Below are 20,305 nucleotides of genomic sequence, written 5' to 3'. Positions count from 1 at the left end.
CACTTTAGAAAGATCTTTTTATCTGAGTTATCTTTTATTTGTTCATAATTCTAAACATAAAATAGATTTCATAATTTTGTGAGTACCAGTAATATCTTTTGATGTTAATTAATCTTTATCTCTTCATTCAACCAGCACTTACTGAGCTCTTAATATATACTAGCATTATGTCATGCATCTAGAATCTAAACATTGAATAATACCTTGTAACTGTCCTCCAGAAGTTCATGGCATAGAGAAGGAGAAAGACAGAAATGTGTTACAACAAAAATTTAGAAAAGGAATCCACAAAAGGTTATGGGAACTTAGAGGGGGAAATGATGAAACAATAAGAAAAAACTTATTGCAAATTATAAAAAATACTGAGTTATGTATTTATGGGTGAATTCCCTAACCTCGTAATTAGTTACTAACCTATGGGGTGGTTACAAGACACGTTTGAATGTCTATCCAGGCCCACAACCCTTCTCTGGAAATGACCCTCCACCAAGTCCACAGTAAACACCCAGAACTGAAATAACTAAGGGGTACCAATCAGTCTCTCAATCTAGAGAATCTGGAATTAGAATTCAAGGAAGGAGTTTTTCTGTCTTTATGTAGTACACACAAATGACAGACTCAGTGGTCTAGGAGACCATGTCATGCAGGTATTTGGGGATCAAGGTATAAAGAAGTAGAGAAAGCTGAGAAAGAAAAAGAATACTAAAGCAGAGACTAAAAGCACCTAGTTCTTGCCTGACTTTTCTTGTGAGGTCCTGCCCCACTATTTTCTGTTGTAGAAAGGCATACCTGTGTCCTTAAAATAAAATTTATATTTTGGTGAGAGTCATTTTAAGTTTTTTATTTTCTCTTTTTTTTTTTTTTTTTTTTTGCACAGTGAAATGGTTCTATCTTCAAAAACTAGGTTCCATATTTTCAATTGCCTCACTGACCTCACATTCATGGGGATAGGGAAGCTGTTTCCCCTTTCAAGGAACAGGCGGCAGAAATCATAATAAATGTGCAAATATAAAAGTGTTGGACTATAAATTATCATATAAATGCACAACTTTGAAAACTGGTTATGAAATATTGTTCACAGAGTGACCTCTATTAAAAGCCAAATAGGGGGAGAGTCAGAAAGGCGAGGGTCGCCGGGAGCAGACGTGTGGGACTCCAGACCCGAGAGCCAGAGGCTGCGCCTTCCCTGCACCGGGATCTTCACGACACACCAGATCCTCGCGCGCCCCTGCCCCGTGCGAGCTCCCATGATGACCACCACCCTCGTGTCTGCTACCATCTTCGACTTGAACGAAGTTTTATGCAAGGGTAACAAGATGCTCAACTACAGTATTCCCAGTACAGGTGGCTGCCTGGACAGGAAGGCAGTGGGTACCCCTGCTGGTGGAGACTCCCCTCAGAGGCACTCTGTCACCCTGCCCAGCTCCAAATTCCACCAGAACCAGCTCCTCAGCAGCCTCAAAGGTGAGCCGCTTCCGAGATCACTCTTTCTCTGAAGGGGGTGAGCGGCTGCTGCCCACCCAGAAGCAGCCGGGAGTGGCCAGGTCAACTCCAGCCGCTACAAGACGGAGCTGTGCCGCCCCTTTGAGGAGAACGGTGCCTGTAAGTACGGGGACACGTGCCAGTTTGCCCACGGCATCCACTAGCTCCGCAGCCTGACCCGCCATCCCAAGTACAAGACGGAGCTGTGCCGTACCTTCCATACCATCGGCTTTTGCCCCTATGGGCCCCGCTGCCACTTCATCCACAACGCTGAGGAGCACCACGCTCTGGCCGGGCCTGGGACCTCTCCGCTGACCGTCCCCGCCTCCAGCATAGCTTTAGCTTTGCTGGGTTTCCCAGTGCCGCTGCCACCGCCGCTGCCACGGGGCTGCTGGACAGTCCCACGTCCATCACCCCACCCCCCATCCTGAGCGCCGATGACCTCCTGGGCTCACCTACCCTGCCCGATGGCACCAATAACCCCTTTGCCTTTTCCAGCCAGGAGCTGGCAAGCCTCTTTGCCCCTAGTATGGGGCTACCTGGGGGCGGCTTCCCCACCACCTTCCTCTTCCGGCCCATGTCTGAGTCCCCTCACATGTTTGACTCTCCTCCCAGCCCTCAGGATTCTCTCTCGGACCAGGAGGGCTACCTGAGCAGCTCCAGCAGCAGCCACAGTGGCTCAGACTCCCCCACCTTGGACAACTCAAGATGCCTGCCCATTTTCAGCAGACTTTCCATCTCAGATGACTAAACCAAGGTAGGGAGGGGCCCCTCTGCCTCCACTTCCCTCTCCCCACACCCAAACCCCAATACCCTCACCTCCCTACCCACCCCATTCCCCACAACCCCTGCATTAACAAGGTTAAGCTCAACCCCTTCCCCCAGAACCTTGCAATGCTCCCCCTCCCTCTTTTTACCCTCCTAACATAAGGACAAGTCAATTTGTCAGTAGCTTCCTCTGGCTTGAAACCCCTCCCTCAATTTTATCGCCCACTCACCACGCATAACAGACAAGTCCCATATTTGTTAGTAGATGCCTTTTTTTTTTCTGGCTTAAGCCTTAAGTGCCAAATCACAAAAGAAAAAGCAGTAACAGTTTACAGAAGCAACTTAGTGCCTTGTTATCTAACTTTGTCACTGTGACTATATTACCTCTTCAGCGCCAGGGGGCACCCGTGGGCCTCCCTGAGCCTCTGCCCATGGGAGGGGGAGGGGGGAGACCCAGAACCAGTAGCTCCCCCGACTGACGACACAACTGCACCTTCCCTTCCTTCAGTCTCCCACACACTTCCTCCTCTTCCTGTAGAGAGTTGCCCTCTCCCTTAGGAGAATTGTTGCTGGACTTGGGTTTTTGGGGAAACTTGTCTCCACATTGAAAATCTTTTTTTTTTTTTCATCCCAACCCTAACCCCTGTTGACTAATCTTGCCTGGGTTTGTGTAGGTCTGCAGGAAGGAAGGCTGAAAAAGCAGATGAAGCTTTTGATATAAGTGGAACTTTTGTGACTTAATCTTTTTTTTTTTCTTTTTTTTTAAAGTGGGGAGGAAGGGGAAGCTAGATGGACTATGAGAGACTTGATTTTGATGCTAAAGTTCCCCAGTTCATATGTGACATCTTTAAAAAACAACAACAACAAAAAAAAAAAAAAAGAGAGAGAGAAAAGCAAAAAAAAAAAAAAAAACATGTAAGGGGTGAGCAGTTAATGGTATTTATTCCACATACAATATCTGTGTAAAACGATTTCCTGTAGAAGTAGCTTTAATGGTTTTTGCGCTAGAATACCCTAGGTTGACCCTTAGAGCACTCATGCCATGCTTTTTCCCTGGGTTTTAAACTTCATATAACTTTCAGAAATTGGAGAGCAAAAATTTTGCTTGTCACTGCACATCAATATAAAAAAGCTTATTTAACTTATCAAAACGTATTTATTGCCAAACTATGCTTTTTTTGTTAATTTTGTTCATATCTATCGGGATGAAAAAAATCCATAGAATATATTCTTTTATGTTAAATTATGATCTTCATATTAATCTTAAAATTTTGTGGCGTGTCTTTTTTTCTTTTTTTCCACAGTCTTAATATATTATTCTTCAACAACATTTTTTGGTAACTTTACACTTTTTTTTGGTTATTTTATTTTAAAAAAATGAAAAATTAATTTTAAAAAATGTGAAAAAAACTGTTGGATTATTTATTTTAGAAATTCCCCCCATTGTGTTGGACTGCAAATTGAGTTTCTTTCTCTTTAGGCCTTTCACAGGTAGGACTGAGAATGTATGTAAAAGTTCTGTGACAGTATAGAAGGAAAACAACTTTATGTATAGCTTCTAAAAGGGGGAAAAAAAAAAGAGAGCAACCCTTTGACTTCCACGTGCCCATCTCAAGACATTCTGCTCGCAGATGTGAGGTTCTGGATTCCAGGTTTGGAGTTTTCCAATGTTAGTGTAAACAGAACTGGTGCACACACACATTAAGATGAATGTAATTATTATTCCTCTTGCTGGTCACTACTGTCGCTTTCTATTTCTCTTTCTTTGTGTGAATTTATTTAAAAGAAAAAAAAACTTTTTGTAACGACTATTTGCAGTTTAAAATCAATAAACCCCGTTTTTCAAGAAAAAATAAATAAATAGAAGCCAAATAGAAGGATTTCTTCAGCAAAAAAAAAAAAAAAAATAGTAAGGAAAAACCTCAAATTAAAGTGGGCCATGCTTCAAAGAAGTCTCTGTATTCAACTCAGAGATTAGTTCAGCTTTGGCCATTTCATAATGTGCAAGAGAGATAGAAAGGCAATAACAGCAGGAAGAGAAAGAACCAACCCAGAACTATGGTGTGACGGCACATTGGAAAGGATTTTATCATCTCCCCAAAATGCCATATCTTGCTATTAAACCATGCTGCATTGAAGAGTCTACTAAAGATGATCTCCTTTCAATAGGAAATAGAAAGGACATTTGAGAGAGCATTCTTAAACTAGGGAAAGCAGGTTTTTCTACACAGAACAGTGAAAGAGGACTATGCCTAACCTATGCAGACATTCTACTTGCTGTTTTTTACCAAGAATCTATGCAATGATACAGTTCACTGTTGCTGTTTAGGGGTTACTTTCTTATCTCCTCCTCTGAGGTCACTGATAGTTTATCTGCACAAAGAGAAAACAAAAAAAAATAGTACCTTAGTTTGTATTAGTTCCTAAATAGCATTTTTGATAATGGGCTTGTTCATGACAAAGTTTGAAATGGACTAAACCAGAGATTAGATGTTACTTAAAAACAACTGCCCTTATTGATGTTGGAATCCCTGTCTCTGCATTATCAACTGCTCAGTAATTATCAAGGTTAAATGACACTTATGGTATATCTATTCTCTCTTTTACTATAAAATTCACTTCATCACATCACTGCCACAAAACACTCCTACACTCAGCCTCCCTGAAACTTTGTGGCTGAAATTGATCTTATCTCTTTCATTTGATTGAGATATTTATCATTCATTTCTGTACTTTGGATACAACACAATATCTCACAGAAAACTGAAACTCAAATTACATCTGTGGATGTAGAAAAGAGCAGTTGGGGATAGCTTCTACATAAATTCTGAATTCCTGTCCACAAAAATTATTAACCTGTGAGAATCCAAGTGTAGTATTAAGTACTTTATGTGATTTGTTTTTTTACATCTTCGAAACAACCCAGCAAGGAAACTGAGGCACAAACACTGTCACAAGATCATGAAGGCTACCAGTTAGTACAGCTGAGATCGGGACACAGGCAGCCCAACTTGAACTCAGCCTTGACACACTTTGGTGCTAACTCACATCTCCCAATTCACTCAAGAATGCTTCATATTGAGGGCACAGCCCATGGTTAGTTCTCTGAGGAATACAAAATGATACCTTGCTTCCAAAGAGCAAGAGTGGAGTGGCATTTATATAATTCTCCTCAACATGAGGCAGTATTTGACAAGTACTCCTAGAAATGAGGCTTAAGGTACAAACGACAAAAACAGAACTCAGCGGGGAGAATGGGAAAATCACAGAAGTGAAATAGAGACACATTGGCTGGGCCTTAAGCGACAGAGAAGATTTACAAAGGCTGAGATGGAGTCCAGATGATATTCAAGCAAAGTCATTACACATCAGGAAAGCCAGGGCTACCTGAGAAGCAGGACACCTGTGGGAAATGATAATGAATACCTTTCATTCAGACACTACCAATTCTCCCAAAGCGAATTCAGTCAACCTTTTTATATATCTCTGGCTTCAATATCTCCAAAACTAATCAAAGAATATTCTGAGGTTCTAAACTTCAGTGAAGATAAGGACATCACTGAATGGCCACCTTTTCATTGATTGAATATGGAGGTCATAGAAAGAAAGAAATTAGAACTGTAATCCCTAACCTCAGTAGAAAGGGAGATAGACCTATACATCCATACAGATAATCTTCATGGCAAATGTTCAGCAGACACCTGGGTGGGCTGTCCTTCCACCTTTCCATGGGCAAACAGATATGGTAACTTTTAGAAAGAAATTCTAGACCTTTATCCATGTATCACTAACAAAAGCCGACAACAGACAATGATGATAAATCAAATAGCCTCCCTTGAATTGGGCTTAAAGGAACTATCAAAGTAACCTGTGGGTAAGAGTAATCCAATCTGATTGTAACTGACTTGCCTATATGTGGCTAATCTGCTCCCTGTTTTTCTAACAAGCTAAAAAATCCATGAAGTAAAAACCATCCATATCAGACCAGGTTTCTTACTGCACTATACTCAAAATTCAAGATTTACATAAAGATTACATCTATGATAAAAAATAATTTGCTTAGACAGGAAATTTTATCACAGCCTCTCAGTTAGATGGAAAATGAAGATTTAGAGATTCAGGGATTTCTCTAATGTTCTACACAAGAGAACAGGGTAAGAGAAAGACTGCATATTTCTTTTAATTAATGTCCTAGTCTCTTTTAGAAGAAATTTTATTAAATTAGAAGTATAATTCTTCTGTTTAGAAGAAAGCCTCACTATTCTTTATGATGATTATACTGCTGGTGAAATTCTAGTCATTGTCAATAAACAAAAATGACAGTAAATAACCATTTGGAGATAGCAATTAACATAACGGTACCTCCTAAGTTCTTAGTTTGTTAATTTAGTGTGAAAGCACTATTTCTGTTGGCAAGTGTGTAAAGGAGAGTTCAGACTTTTTGAAGGATGTGTTGAAAGAGCTTTCAGAAATATTTAAAATCAGAAAAAGACTAAGGTTCTGAAACATTCAGAGAAATTAATAAAAGTATCTCATCTTCACAGAGATTATATATTTAAGAGACACTTATACAACCTTTATTAGAATAATTAATATTTAAAGAAGATAATTTAAAGAACACAAAACTATGAAAATTTATATTTTGGCAGTCCTAACAAGTTCTTGAGTTCTAGGTCCTTCTGCCCAAGGGTTCTCAGATCTGTTTTCTCTACTTTGAACACATTTCCTTGTTTTTTCCTAACCATTCTATTCTCCTACTCTCCCTTCCACTTTCCATACAGTTTCAGCTCCTTACAAAAATCTTTCTTAGTCTGGTGCATTTTATAACATCAGATGACTCTGTCACACTGCTTGCCAGAGCTCGAATACAAACTTACACATTTCATTCTTGGGGTAACATTTCTTTCCCTCACTAGATCAGAAAGTTCCTGAGGACTGGTAGGCAACCAGCAGGTTGACCACTAAATCCCCAACTCTAAAACTTAAGCACCATTTATATATCGACATCTCCATTTCAGTCACTCAATAAATAGTTGAGGAATGCATGGGTAAGCAATGCTGTACCTGAATACTTGACTAAGAATTTATCTTACAAATGGGGTAAGTGATTCACATACATTATGTGCACATATCAATGTAAACACTATACCTTCTTTTTCATACTTGAGAATACTGGTCATGAGATATGTTTGGAATGGTTGAATTTTATGGAAACAAAAATAAATCTGTGCCAAAAAATATATTTATGACACCACCCACCAAGGACAAGAAACAGGACCAGAATCAAGGCAGTAGCCCACCTATTTCAAATAATTTGATAAATAAAATATTTGAACAATGTGAATAACTTATTTGAAAATTGTTAAAACAGAGAAAATATAGCATCTGAGAGCCCACAAGACTGAGTCGAGGAATTTGAGTCTGCTTAGTTCTGTAACAGACAAGTCTGTAAAAGATACTCATGGCCTCCATACCCCCTGGCTGGCTGTCCCACCTTGCCTAGTTCAGCCCACGTATGGGACCAGGGAAGACACTCATGATGGTAAATTTATCACAGATGATTGCAACTGTGAGAGGCTTTAAAATTCCTTTTATTAGGAGGGGCTATAACTTTGCTTTAGGAAAACAAAATCTTTTTTTAATTTGCATTCTCAAACAGAATGATGTTAGAATAACAAAAAAAATTCCCCATATTTATCTAATTATTAAAAATGATAGTAGCAAGGAAGAGAAAGTTCTTTATCCTTCATTTAACATGGCAGGGATATTTTCCTTCTATTTAAATTCTCCTTATGGCTACATTTTAAGAATTCAAATTCACTGCCGTGTGACAATGAAAACAATTTTTTGTCCCCTTGTAAAAGTTCTATAATTAGGCATATTTTTAGCACTGTGTTCATTATTACTGACAGCAAGCAAAAACAACTTAGCTACCTGCTCTGAGAAAAAACTTGTTTCTGGAACAAACAAGTATAAACCAACTAAAATAGCTTCTTTAGGAAGATGATCAGTATATTCATCAGGGCTTATTTTAAGACCTTACCCTCTATGTCACCAACACAAAGTCTATATATATATATATATATAAATATATATAAATAAATATATATATATATATATATATATATATATATTTTTTTTTTTTTTTTTTTTTTTTTTAACCGGGTCTCACCAAATTGTCCAGCCTGGTCTCAAACTTCCTATCCTGCTTCAACCTCTCAAGTAACTGAAATTACAAGAATGCACCACTGTACCTGGCTCCAGTCACTTCCCTGATTTGTAATACTTGCCTTGAAATCACCCAGTACAAACCTTAAATGGGCTCTCCATTTTTAAAACCTTCTCAGATTCTCTCAATTGGTTGTATACTCTTTGTTTTTGTTTTGTTTGGGGTACAAGTGACTGAGCCACATCCCCAGCTTTTTTTCCATGTTTGAGAAATTTTAATAAATTGAACCAAGTTTTCAATAAAATTGCATCACATGTAATTTTTAATATTTATGACACCATTGGAGAGAGAAGTACTTTTTCATTGTCTTAATTAGTTTATAATAAATCCTTAAATTTTTAAAAATTATCCTAATTAGTTATACATGAAGGCTCTTTTTACATTTTATTTTGAGACAGGGTCTTGGAAGTTGCTTAAGGCCTTGCTAAATTACTGAAGCTGCCTTTGAACTTGCAATCTTCTTACCTCAGCCTCTGAGCTGTTGGGATTATAGGCATGTGCCAGGTTGCCCAGCTCAAACTGGTCTTGTAGACTCTTAATGTAGCACATATGAAAGCATAGCTTTCTCTCATCAAAAGAATATCTTGGAAGTCTTGTAGTAAATAGATATCCATGCTATACCTTGCTAAACCATAAACTTGGTTGTCTTGGTTATTGTAAATACCTATGACCAGTGCAGTTATTGGTTATACTATGTGGTCAATAAATGAATTTTCCAGAAAGAAGGTCAAGTTGGGTAGTTTTGTCCTGCCAGATTATACAGGGTCAAAACTAAAGTGACATATTCTTTTGCTCACATGGTCTCTCAACACCAATCATAAAACAACCACACAATAAGACCTTGTAATCTGTGGTTACATGTGCACAAAATATGCATTATTCAAATTAGAATAATTAGGCAATTATTGTTTTCCCCCAACTGACCATCACAGTAAAGCTGCTATGGTGGTCAATGAGCTCATTCACTCCTGAGAGTAAAAGCAGACTGGTGAGAGAAACTGCCTTAGCAAATGGAGATGCCTCAACAGTGTTTTTGTAACAAATAAATAAAGTCAAGCACAAAATGTTTTTAAACTTCTGTTTCAAAAGTACAAAGGGCACAAGATTGAGAATATTTATGTGTTTTTTTAAAAAATCTTAAGTGGCAGCATAGTCACTGCTGTAGTCCTGGTGGTGTACAAGAAAGTAGTGAAAACCTAAGAACTTTTTTTAAATAATAGAACTGGTTTCTTGGCCAGGTGTTCCCTATCAAACATGTACTTGAAAATTTCTTGGAAAAGCCATCCAACATAACCTGGAAGCTCTCACTCTCAATAAGAAGGAAATTTCAAAACAATAAAAAAATTGAATGAACTAAAAATGATGAAATTTCTATGCATATCAGAGAACTTAGATTACAGGACAAACCAGCAGCCCCAAATGTGGACACCCAGCTAGGTACAAAGAATCCAGCCAAGATGAGATTCCTTGAAGCTAAAGCAGATAGACTTAGTAACTAACAGGAACTATTTATCATTTTGACCAATTGTGGAGGCTCCATGTAGACTATCTCCAGTTAAAAGCTCCTGGAGCCACAGTGTCAACGAAGACTCTATACTTTGGTGGAGTTTGCCTCCAGGAACCCCATAATATTCTTCTTATAATAAAGGCAGGAGAAAAATCTCAGGGGAGGAAAGAAATTTGAGAGGTTTTTAGATTGTTTTCCATAAGAAAGGAAGAAAGAAAGAAAGCCAAAAGACACAGTCTCTATTTAAGAATGTGTTCTTAGGGAAGCCCAAACATAAGCAGGCAGAAGTAAAAATAAAATAATAGGAAGCAGAAGCTTCTGGTATTTTTCAGTCATGGCAAGAATTAAGCACAGTATTGCTCCTACATAGATTAACATAAAACCTCGTATTAAAACCTGAATGTTCTCCTCAGTTTCTATCACCTGAGACATTATTTCTGTTTTCAACTAGAAACAAAACAAACAAGCAAACAAAGACAAAACATAACATCTGCTAAAGAAAATTTTACAATGAGAAACTTAAAAATATTTTCAATTCAATAAAAATCAGAATACAACTCATTAAAATTTCACAAGTGTAGAGGAAAAATGCTTAGCAGAAATCTTAAAAATTAAATGTCTGTAACACAAATAAAGATCTAAAATCAACAATTTAAAGTTCCATCTTAGAAAACAAAGAGTAAAAAGTACAATTTAAACCAAAAACAATCATATGAAACAAATAAAAATTAAAGCAGAAACTACAATGAAATAGAAAAAAATATCAGAGAAAATTAACAAAACCAAAGACTGGTCAGGAGAAAAAGAGAGATGATGCAGATTACTAATTTTAGAAGTGAAATTAGGGTTATTACTACTGACCCCATGGACAATAACAAGATAGGGGAAATTTAGAAATAATTCTGTGGTTTCAAAGTTGCTAACTTAAATAAACCAAACCAATCCCTTGAAACAAACTACCAAAACTCACACAAAAAGAAATACACTGAATACATTTGTATTTGTAAAAGGAATTGAAGCAATACTTTACAAAAAAGAAACTATGAGGATCTGATGGTTTAACTGATGAATTCTATCATATATTTAAGAAATGCTAACAGTTCACTACAATGCCCATTAGAGAAATGCAGCAGAGGGTACACTTTCTCCGTCATTCTTTAATACCTGCATTACCTTATACTGAAATCAAAACACATCAATAAAACCCATTAAAAGAAAGAAAAACTAGAAGTCAGTAACTCTTCTTGACACAAATGTATAAATTCTCAACAAACTATTAGTAAATTAATTCCAACAGTGTATAAAATTAATTGTGCACTTCAATAAAGTCGGATTTATGCCAGGTACACTAGCTTTTTGAACATTCAAAAATCAACTCATGTAATTTATTATAGAAAATGTTATATCAATAGCTACCAAAAAGTATTTGTCAAAAATCCCACATTCATCCATGATTAAAAACTCCTAGCAAACTAGGAATAGATGAAGCTTATTTAACTGGATGGAGAAAAATCTAAAAACCAAAAACAACAACAACAAATAAAACCCTATACCAATATAACATAAAACCTAATGCTGAGAAACATGTTTTTTCCTTAAAGGTAAGTGTACTAGGTTGACTAATTCTTGAAACATCAATAGTTTACCTTATTTGAAAGAAGTGTCTTTGCAGCTAAAACTAAATCAAGGTTTTGAAATAAGAAGATTACCCTAAATCATCTGACAGGTTCATGAAATCTACCTCAATACCTAGACATCTTTATAAAAGAGAGGTTAGTGGAAAGAAGAGATTAACAAAAACAAACAAACAAACAAACAAACAAAGTGACCAGAAACACAGAGATTAGAGTATTGTAGTCACAAAGCAAGGAGCCATCAAAAGCAGAAGAGACAAGAAATAGATTTTCCCCTACAGTCTGATAGGTGTGTGGCCCTGCTGAAACCTTGATTTTTGAACGTCTTTCTTCCTGAACTCTGAGAGAATAAATACCTATTGTTTTAAGCCATTAGTTTGTGGTAATATGTCCTAGCAGTAATAGGAAACTGATAATACTGGGAATGAAGTAAAGTTGTCATTTCTTAACTATCTTATTAACATTGTACTAGAAGTCCTAGGTAAGCAGTAAGAAAAAAAAATAAAAGATTGAAAAGAACAAGATAAACCTGTCTTTGTTTTTAGATGACCTAACTGACTATTCAGAAAATCCCAAAGAATTAACAAAAATACTTTAAGAACTAATAAGCAACCATTGCAATGCTACAAGATAAAAGCTGATATGAAGAAGCTAATTAGTTTCCAATACACCAGCAAGTAACAATTGGAATTTGAAATTTAAAATGCTGTGTCATCTATATGACCAACAAATGAAAGTAAGAAATTTGTACTTGGGTTTAAATTTCACACACACACACACGGGGGTGTGTGTGTGTGTGTGTGTGTGTGTGTGTGTGTGACCCGTTGTGTGTGTGTGTGTATTATTTATGTGAGAAATATTCAAAATATTGAAAATTATGATTGAAGAAATAAAAGAAGATCTATATAAATGTACAGAAATATCCATGTTCATGGATATCAAGACTAAATACCATTAAGATGTAAGTTCTTCCCTATTTGATTTATAGGTTCCATGTCCCAATGGAAACAACAGCAAGTTCCTCTATAAATATGAATAACAGATTCTAGAGTTCATATAGAAAGATTCAGATTGGCCAGCATAGTACTGAAAAACACACCTGCAGGACTGGTATTACTTCAAGACTTACTATGAAGCTATAGTAATGAAGACAACATGGTGGTGTTGTCAGGAAAAAAAAATCAATGGAAGAGAAGAGAATCCCAAACTTATATAGGCATCTCAGTTTTTGAGAAAGGAGCAAAGTAAATTAATTATAGAAAAAAGAGTCTGACAAATAGTGCTAGAAAAATTGAATATGGGTCAAGGAACTGGAAGAAGAAAAACAATCATCTAGACACAAACATTTCATAGTTCACAAAATTTAACACAATTGGACCATGGCACTAGATGTAAAATGCAAACCTGTAAAACTGTGAAGACAACATAGGAGCTTAGGAATGAGTTCATAGACACAACATCAAAAGAATGGTCCATGAAGAAAAAAAATGACCAACTGGACTTTGTTAAGGGAAAAAAATACACTGAATGAAAGAATGCATCTGCACTATACATAACCAATAAAGACCCTGTATCCAAAATATACAAAAACTCTTCAAACTCAAAAATAAGAAAACAAACTATCCAGTTTAAACTGTTAAAACAGTGGCATGACCATTCTACCTCAGGCAGGGATAAAAAGACATAATAAGAAGGAAGAAAATCCTGGTGTACCAAATGTATTCAAAACAAAAACCTTATTTTCACTAAAGTGAATTAAAAAAATAATATCATAGCAGAAACATACACCAAGTGTAACTTGCTAGGCACAAATCATGAAAAGGTATAGAGTGAGACTAAAATTTTTCAAATCTAAGATACACCTTGGAGTGAAGGGCATCCAGAAGCTCACAGTAACAATATTATAAATACTTAGTCTCTATTCCAGGTTCTGCTTCATGCAGGGCCATGAGTTATTGCCAGCAAGCTAATGTCTACTCTCAGCCCAAACACAGTGTGTCGCCAATCACCATTCATCAAAAACAACATGTTTATTCTCTACTTGTTGCAAATATTAATAAATTAAGATCTTTAAACTGCCAAGCAAGAAGTAAGAAATAACTGGCAAGAGCTTTGGTACAGATGTTATATTTACATACATAAGAAAAGTACCATTAACAGTAATTAATGGTGCTTTTACATCTCAAAATGCATTGCAATTGACTGTAGATTTGTTTTGAAGGTGTCTGCAATCATAAAATAAATTTTGTTATGAATGGATACTTAGTAATTTTTAATAATTTTAAAATCCAATGTACTATTTAATGCTTTGATGATAACACACTGATTTATGAAGATAGTTTAAATTTAGAATTTTTTTGAACTTGATTAAATTTAATGAGACTGCATTGTTTATGTTCTTCCTTAATTTTGAATGTTTATAAAGGTCATGGTGGCTAATTTAAAAAGTTGTATTTTGGATAAAGCAAATTCTGTTAATAATTTTATAGTTAAAACATAATTCCACTCTTTTCCAAAGACAGCCTACTTTTAGCACTATACTATGTCTTCCTGAGAAGTTTTTAAATGTTAAAGTTTAAAATGTATCACTACTATGAAACAGAAGAGACACAAATGGAGAGGAGAATTTCATTACCTCCAGACTCTTTCCTTGACTTGGTCTGAATTTTTATTAGAACTAGAGTACACAGAACTTGGCAAACTACAGCAAAGAGAATTTACATCAACTAAAGTTCCAAAGAAGTTAAAATTAGAAAACATATCAATCTCCCTTAGGTCAATATATTTTACAGTATCTCACTGGTGACTTAAGACCTATTCTGCTAGAGGAAATGAACAGTAAAATAAAAAAACATATTGATTTAAGGGGGTCAAGGATATGTGGAATAGAAACTTGAGCTAAAATGCTAAACCCAATCTGTAGCATTTCCAGACAGGTAGAAACTCTATAACAGATTTTGGAGAGTCCCGATACAACTTAATAAGATATTGTCACCAAGCCTATTAGATATTTGTGGACTGAGAGTTCCCCCAATTTTTTTTCAGTCCACATTATTACCCCTAGAAGCAAATTTTCAACCATTTGATAGATCTACAAAGCAATCCCTCCCAAAAATACACATGCAGTGTTAAAAGGGGTTCCTCAGTAATTCTTTACAGTATGGTAAAAGAATTCATGAGGCAATTCTAAATATAAAATAAAAAAAAATATATGATACATGATTTTAAAGATTTAAGAAACTATGTAGAAGGAGTACTGAAAATATTTGGCATGTTTAAAAATATACTTGGTGCTTGCCATCTCTCAGAGAATACAGAAATATTGTTTGTATTACCAATAATAACAAGAAAATCATAGGATTGATAACAGGAGTTTTTCCCATCATCCTAACCACAATAGTAAGACCTACCTTCTGTATTTCTTTTTTCAGCAAAAATATAACACAAATCCTGTAAAGGTAGAATGAATTATTTTAATGTGTTTTTAAAGACTTCCAAATCAAGAATCTATATCCTCTTCTGATACAAATATGTCCTTCTTTTTGTACACAATAAAGATAAGAGCATATACATAAATTATTGATGCATTCTAGCCACTAAATGCTGATTTCAAAAAGAATTCTTTCACAGATAAGAACACAGTATAGACTTGCCATCTCTAGTGCAGCTGCTGCTCAGACAATTCAAACCTTTACAACAGGAGGAACATCTGACTAGGGAGGAAATTTACTAGCCACACACTACTCTGTCATTTCACAGTTGATTTCCGTAGTTCAGTGCTCCCCTATTCCAAAAGGCAAGACTCATACAAATACCTGAAATGTCTCTTCTGCCCAAAGCAAAATGGTGAGATTACATCCATACCACAAGTCCTGATATTTAAAATCTGTATTCCCTGATGGAGGGCAACACAAGTTCAAAGAACGTTTGAATTACATGTTTGAATTTTCACCCAAAACAAAAATCTCTAAAACGTTTGGTGTGATACTGGTATTGACTCTGAATTCATTTTTAAAAGACACATGCTACAACTATCATGGATCCATGAATCTTTAAAGTCTTGCAAATTATTAAAATTGCAGAGAGAAATAGTTTATCAACTATAGTATGCTGCTGTTTTGTTGCCAGGGAAAGAGGTAGTTTCCTAAGTAATCCATTCCTGGAGTCAGATGATCCTAGACCAAGATTGGGACAGACTGGGTTCCCTATCATGATCCTTGAAACTTATATCCTGCCTTGCCCAGACTCTCAAGGCAACCATGACAGAGTAGAGAAGGCAAAGGTGCTGTTTGGGCCCTTGCCCGAGGTCCTGCGGAGTGGAATATAGGTCCCTGTGCTGACTGAATTAATTATGTTCACCACTGCAGGATCACCTGTAGAGAGTCAGACTTCAGTGAGTCACAGTCCATTTCTTACTAGAACTTTGGGCAACTCCCTGAGCCTCAAAAAGCCTCAATTTCTTCATTTGTAATGTTTTGATTGAGGTAGTATTACGTTATAGAAAAGACACCTGAAACTTGGAAATAGACAATTGAGCTTATCCCTATAGTGTAATGTTCCCACCAGTGAGTTTTATTTTCTATTTACAGAGCTACTTTACAACTTTTAGCAGAGATAGTAATATATATGCACTGTTACTATCATTTCTGCATTTAACCCAACAATTCATCAAATTATACATGTATGTGTATAAAAATATGCCTCTATAAACGGATTTTAATACTGTACTGGGCCTTTCATCAATTAATGAACTAAATAAAATCTTGACATGTGTGCATTTTATACTTACCCATAACCATGAATTCACCTTTCTGCAAACTGCTTTCATACATGATTGTTGTGAGAAATGAGACGAGCTATATGAAATGTTCATCACAGGACCTGTGTTACCCATGGGTGAAAAAATGTCATTCATCTCATTACTTCCATGATCATCTCAAAAACCTATCACCACAAATACACTTTTAAAATTGTTTAATGTTAAAAATGGCTGTTTTATCCAGCTACTCAGCAGGCTGAGGCAGGAGAATTAAGTTCAAGGTCAGCAGGGGAGACCTAGTGAAACCCTGTTTCAAAATAGAATTTTAAAAAAGGCTGGGGATATTCTTCAGTTGTTCAAAACAACTAAATAAACATGGAAATTAAATTAATAAAATGTGAATAAAAGAGAAATTATTTCTATTTACTCATATGCCATTATTAACTGAGAGGAAATAGTTACTAGCTTAGAGAATAGTTACAAAATTCTGTACTGTAACCCAGAGCTGAAGCCTCTTTGAAACCTAGCCTTGAGAATGACTACCTCACAACCCCCCAGGCAGACCAAAAATGGAGTTTTTAAGGCATCTGCTTTCCATATAAAGAAGGTTGTTCACCAGCCAGGCTGCTTGGAGCCTCTGTGCCTTACCTCTGGTAAACAGGATTCATTAGAGTGATAATTGACAGTTGTTTCCCTTTCTAAGTGATTGCTCTGTAGTTCCATTATGTTTTGTCAGGGAAGTGCTAACAATTAATTACCAATAAACTAAACACCAACTTTGCTTGCCATGAAAGATTTGGAAGCACTTATCTTGGGGATAAGGAGAGGTGTCAGAGAGAAGGAAAATCCACTTCATCAGGTATGTGAAATATTTTGTAAGATTATATTAGGGAATGAGTGGGTGGGTGGGATGGACAGAACCTCTGGACAGACAAGAGAGACCTCCACTTTCAAGTTTTTTTTTTTTTTTCGTGGTACTGGGAATTGAGCCCAGGGGTGCTATACCTCTGAGCTACATCCCCAGCCCTTTTCCTTTGTTTTATTTTGAGACAGGGTCTCAAAAAGCAGCTGAGGCTTCAATCCTCCTACCATAGCCTCCCAAGTTGCTGAGATTATAGGTATATACTACCATATTTGGCTCCATTTCCACTTTGGGGGCTCTCAGTATATTTTTTAAAATGTAGCTATTGCAGACAAGTGGTTAAAATTATACAGTCTATTTTAACATAAGACACTTTGAAAGCTTTAAAATGCAGACTAATTAAAACAGTTACAATAGAATGATTTTTTAAAGTCAAAGTACAAGGGAGGAATACTTGTACTGGATGGGTATATGACAGGCTTTTAGCATCTGCACTAGAGCATCTCTGCAAGTCTCTTGTATTGGAAATATCAGATGACATCTAAATGGAAGCTTTTGTGAAAACCCAACCTGAGAATTTGAGCAATGCCTCCATCTCCTCAGACCTGAGGTCTCATTTACCAGGCAGCTAAGACCCTGCCCCTCATGGCTAGCTTCCTCTCTTGATTGTTTTTTCTTTCACTACAGAGCCACCAAAATGACTCCTATAAACCCTAGGAGACATGCTCTTTACAATCTCCAGCTTCTTCCTTCAGTTCCAGCTGCCCCTACAGTCACAGTGTTCTCCTAGTCCCCCAGCTTCCTAGTACACACTACGTTCTGTAATTTTTTCAATGTACTTAAGCACTGCACTTTTGGTTGATTTCACAAATAAGCATCTCATTTCATCAACAAAATTGCAACTTCTTGAGGACAAGGACACATCTTCATAGGATAATTGACAATTATTGGGGGACTACTGCTCTGGAATCCAATCTTATAGCCAGGGCAGGCACGCAAAAGCAACCTTTATTTACACCTCCAACAGTTCCCTGCTATGGGAAAGAGAGACGCACCCCCCCCCAAAAAAAAAAAAAAAAAAACAGAAAGAGAAAAAAATGATATTGTGTGGCTTTGGGACTTCTGTGGAGCTAAGGACCTGTGATTTAAAGGTTCTCAACTCCCTGATATATCTAAACATCGGTTGCTCTCTGAGTTTCTCTTCTTCAGGGGTTTTGTGCAGGTGTGTGTGGGGGGGGCGGTGCTGTGTGTTCTTCAAGATCAGAAGAGAAGGATGCCATCCAAGGAACTTGGTGCTGAAATGTGTGAGGGTTTAGTTTACTAGGCAAGAAGCAGGAATAGAACTGGGTATAGGTTAAAGTAAGTCAAAGGTCAAATAAGAAAGACTAACAGAACCAAAGGACCCAGTCAAATCACAATAACCACAGATCTTGGCCCAGGGGTAGGCACTGAGAGAAGAGAAATAGACCCAAAAAGGTGCAAGGCCAGGGTGGGAGGTGAAAAATCCACAGGTCTCCTTTTGGGGCTCTGGAGGGAGCTCTCAACAGGGAAATGAAATGATCCATGAGCCTGCAGTCCTGTCTAACTTGCCCTTTGTGAACACCATCCATAAGGCCCAATACTCCAAGTGTCCTTGAAACACACTAGGATACTGATTATAGGAGAGAAAGAAAACAAAGGACCTTTTTAAAAAATATTTTTATTTTGAAATTCATTTCAAACTTACCTTCATGCTACAAGAATGAGAATGTAAGGAATACCTGTGTATACCCCAGAGCCATCAATTGTTGTTCTTTTTCCCCAACTGCTGATTATCTGAATACCCTCTTGCTTGCTTTTGCAAGGCACACACTATTTTTTCCTGTCCCATTTGGAAATAAGTTATATTTGGTGCATACTTAAGAGCAAGTACATTCTCTCCAATCTCCACAATACTTACCAAATTCACTAAATGAAACAATGGTGCAATTTAATCTAATACACAATCTTCTGTTTCTCTAATTTGTCAATTAACCCAATGGTGTCCCTATGGCATCTCTCTGTCCCCAATATAAAATACAGCAAAAGATCTCATTTAGTGTTCATGTCTCTTTAGTCCCCTTTAATCTCCAACCTTATGTTTTGACTTTTTTGTTTTTTAAACAATGTATCCTCATTCTCAACACATACTTTTTTTTAATGGAATTATTCCTCAGTTGGGGTTTCTCTGATGTGTCCCCCAAATGAGATTCATATTATGTATTCCCCACCACGTAAGTGTCATATTGGTTATGGGACTTCCTTCTTAGAGGACCACACCAGCAGGCACACAGTGTCCATTTGCCTATTACTGGTGACATGACTTGACCACTGGTCAAGATGTTGTCCAGTTTCTCTGCTGTGTAATTAACATCCTCACCACCACCACACATAAGACTGTTTAATATTTTTACTGTGCATTAGGTAGAGAAAGGATTTAGCTCATTATGTTTTAGTTATATGCTAACAAACCATGCACATTTTAAAAAGCTTACAGTTGTGTTTTGTTTGTTTTATATAATAACACATGTTTAGGACCCGCACATAATTTCTCACTTCTGTGTTGTCTACCGCTCTGAGGTATAAGCTTTTATGATGCAGAAGCTGAGGTTTGGGAACCATTGTTTAGCTGGGCTCCTCCGGGCCTTCTCCATAAAACACAGGATAACCAATAAACATGCCCTATCTTACACATGGTCCAGGGTGGATTTTCACATTTCTTAGAGCATCTCAGGCTGTTCAAGGTGACAGACATTTGAAATCAACCAACACAATGTGCACATTTGTGCAATCAAGGAAAATCAAGGCTTAATTAAGAAGTTAAAATTGACTCACCTGAAGTCACACAGTCCAACAGTTTCTTAAAAACTGTATAAAAAAATATATTTACTAAGCCATGAGCAACATGTTTTAAATTGAAATATATTTTTTTTAAAAAAATCAGAATACTTTGCAAGGGCACAAAACTTTTTTTTGGTGAAACTTGTTTTAATTATATGTGCTTATGAACATGTCTTCTTCCCAGAATGGGTACTGGCATAAAATG

At 36.7% G+C, this 20,305-nt stretch overlaps 1 pseudogene; it reads left to right on the top strand.

Annotated features, from left to right (window-relative positions):
- The first annotated feature begins 1,206 nt into the window (after nt 1–1,206).
- Nucleotides 1,207–2,233, top strand: LOC143390124 (mRNA decay activator protein ZFP36L1 pseudogene; annotated as a pseudogene).
- Nucleotides 2,234–20,305: the final 18,072 nt, after the last annotated feature.

This window comes from Callospermophilus lateralis, unplaced genomic scaffold, assembly GCF_048772815.1.
Source record: "Callospermophilus lateralis isolate mCalLat2 unplaced genomic scaffold, mCalLat2.hap1 Scaffold_89, whole genome shotgun sequence".
Lineage (NCBI taxonomy): Eukaryota > Metazoa > Chordata > Mammalia > Rodentia > Sciuridae > Callospermophilus > Callospermophilus lateralis.
The sequence above is the reverse complement of the archived record's forward strand: the minus strand, read 5'-3'. Positions and strand labels throughout refer to the sequence as shown.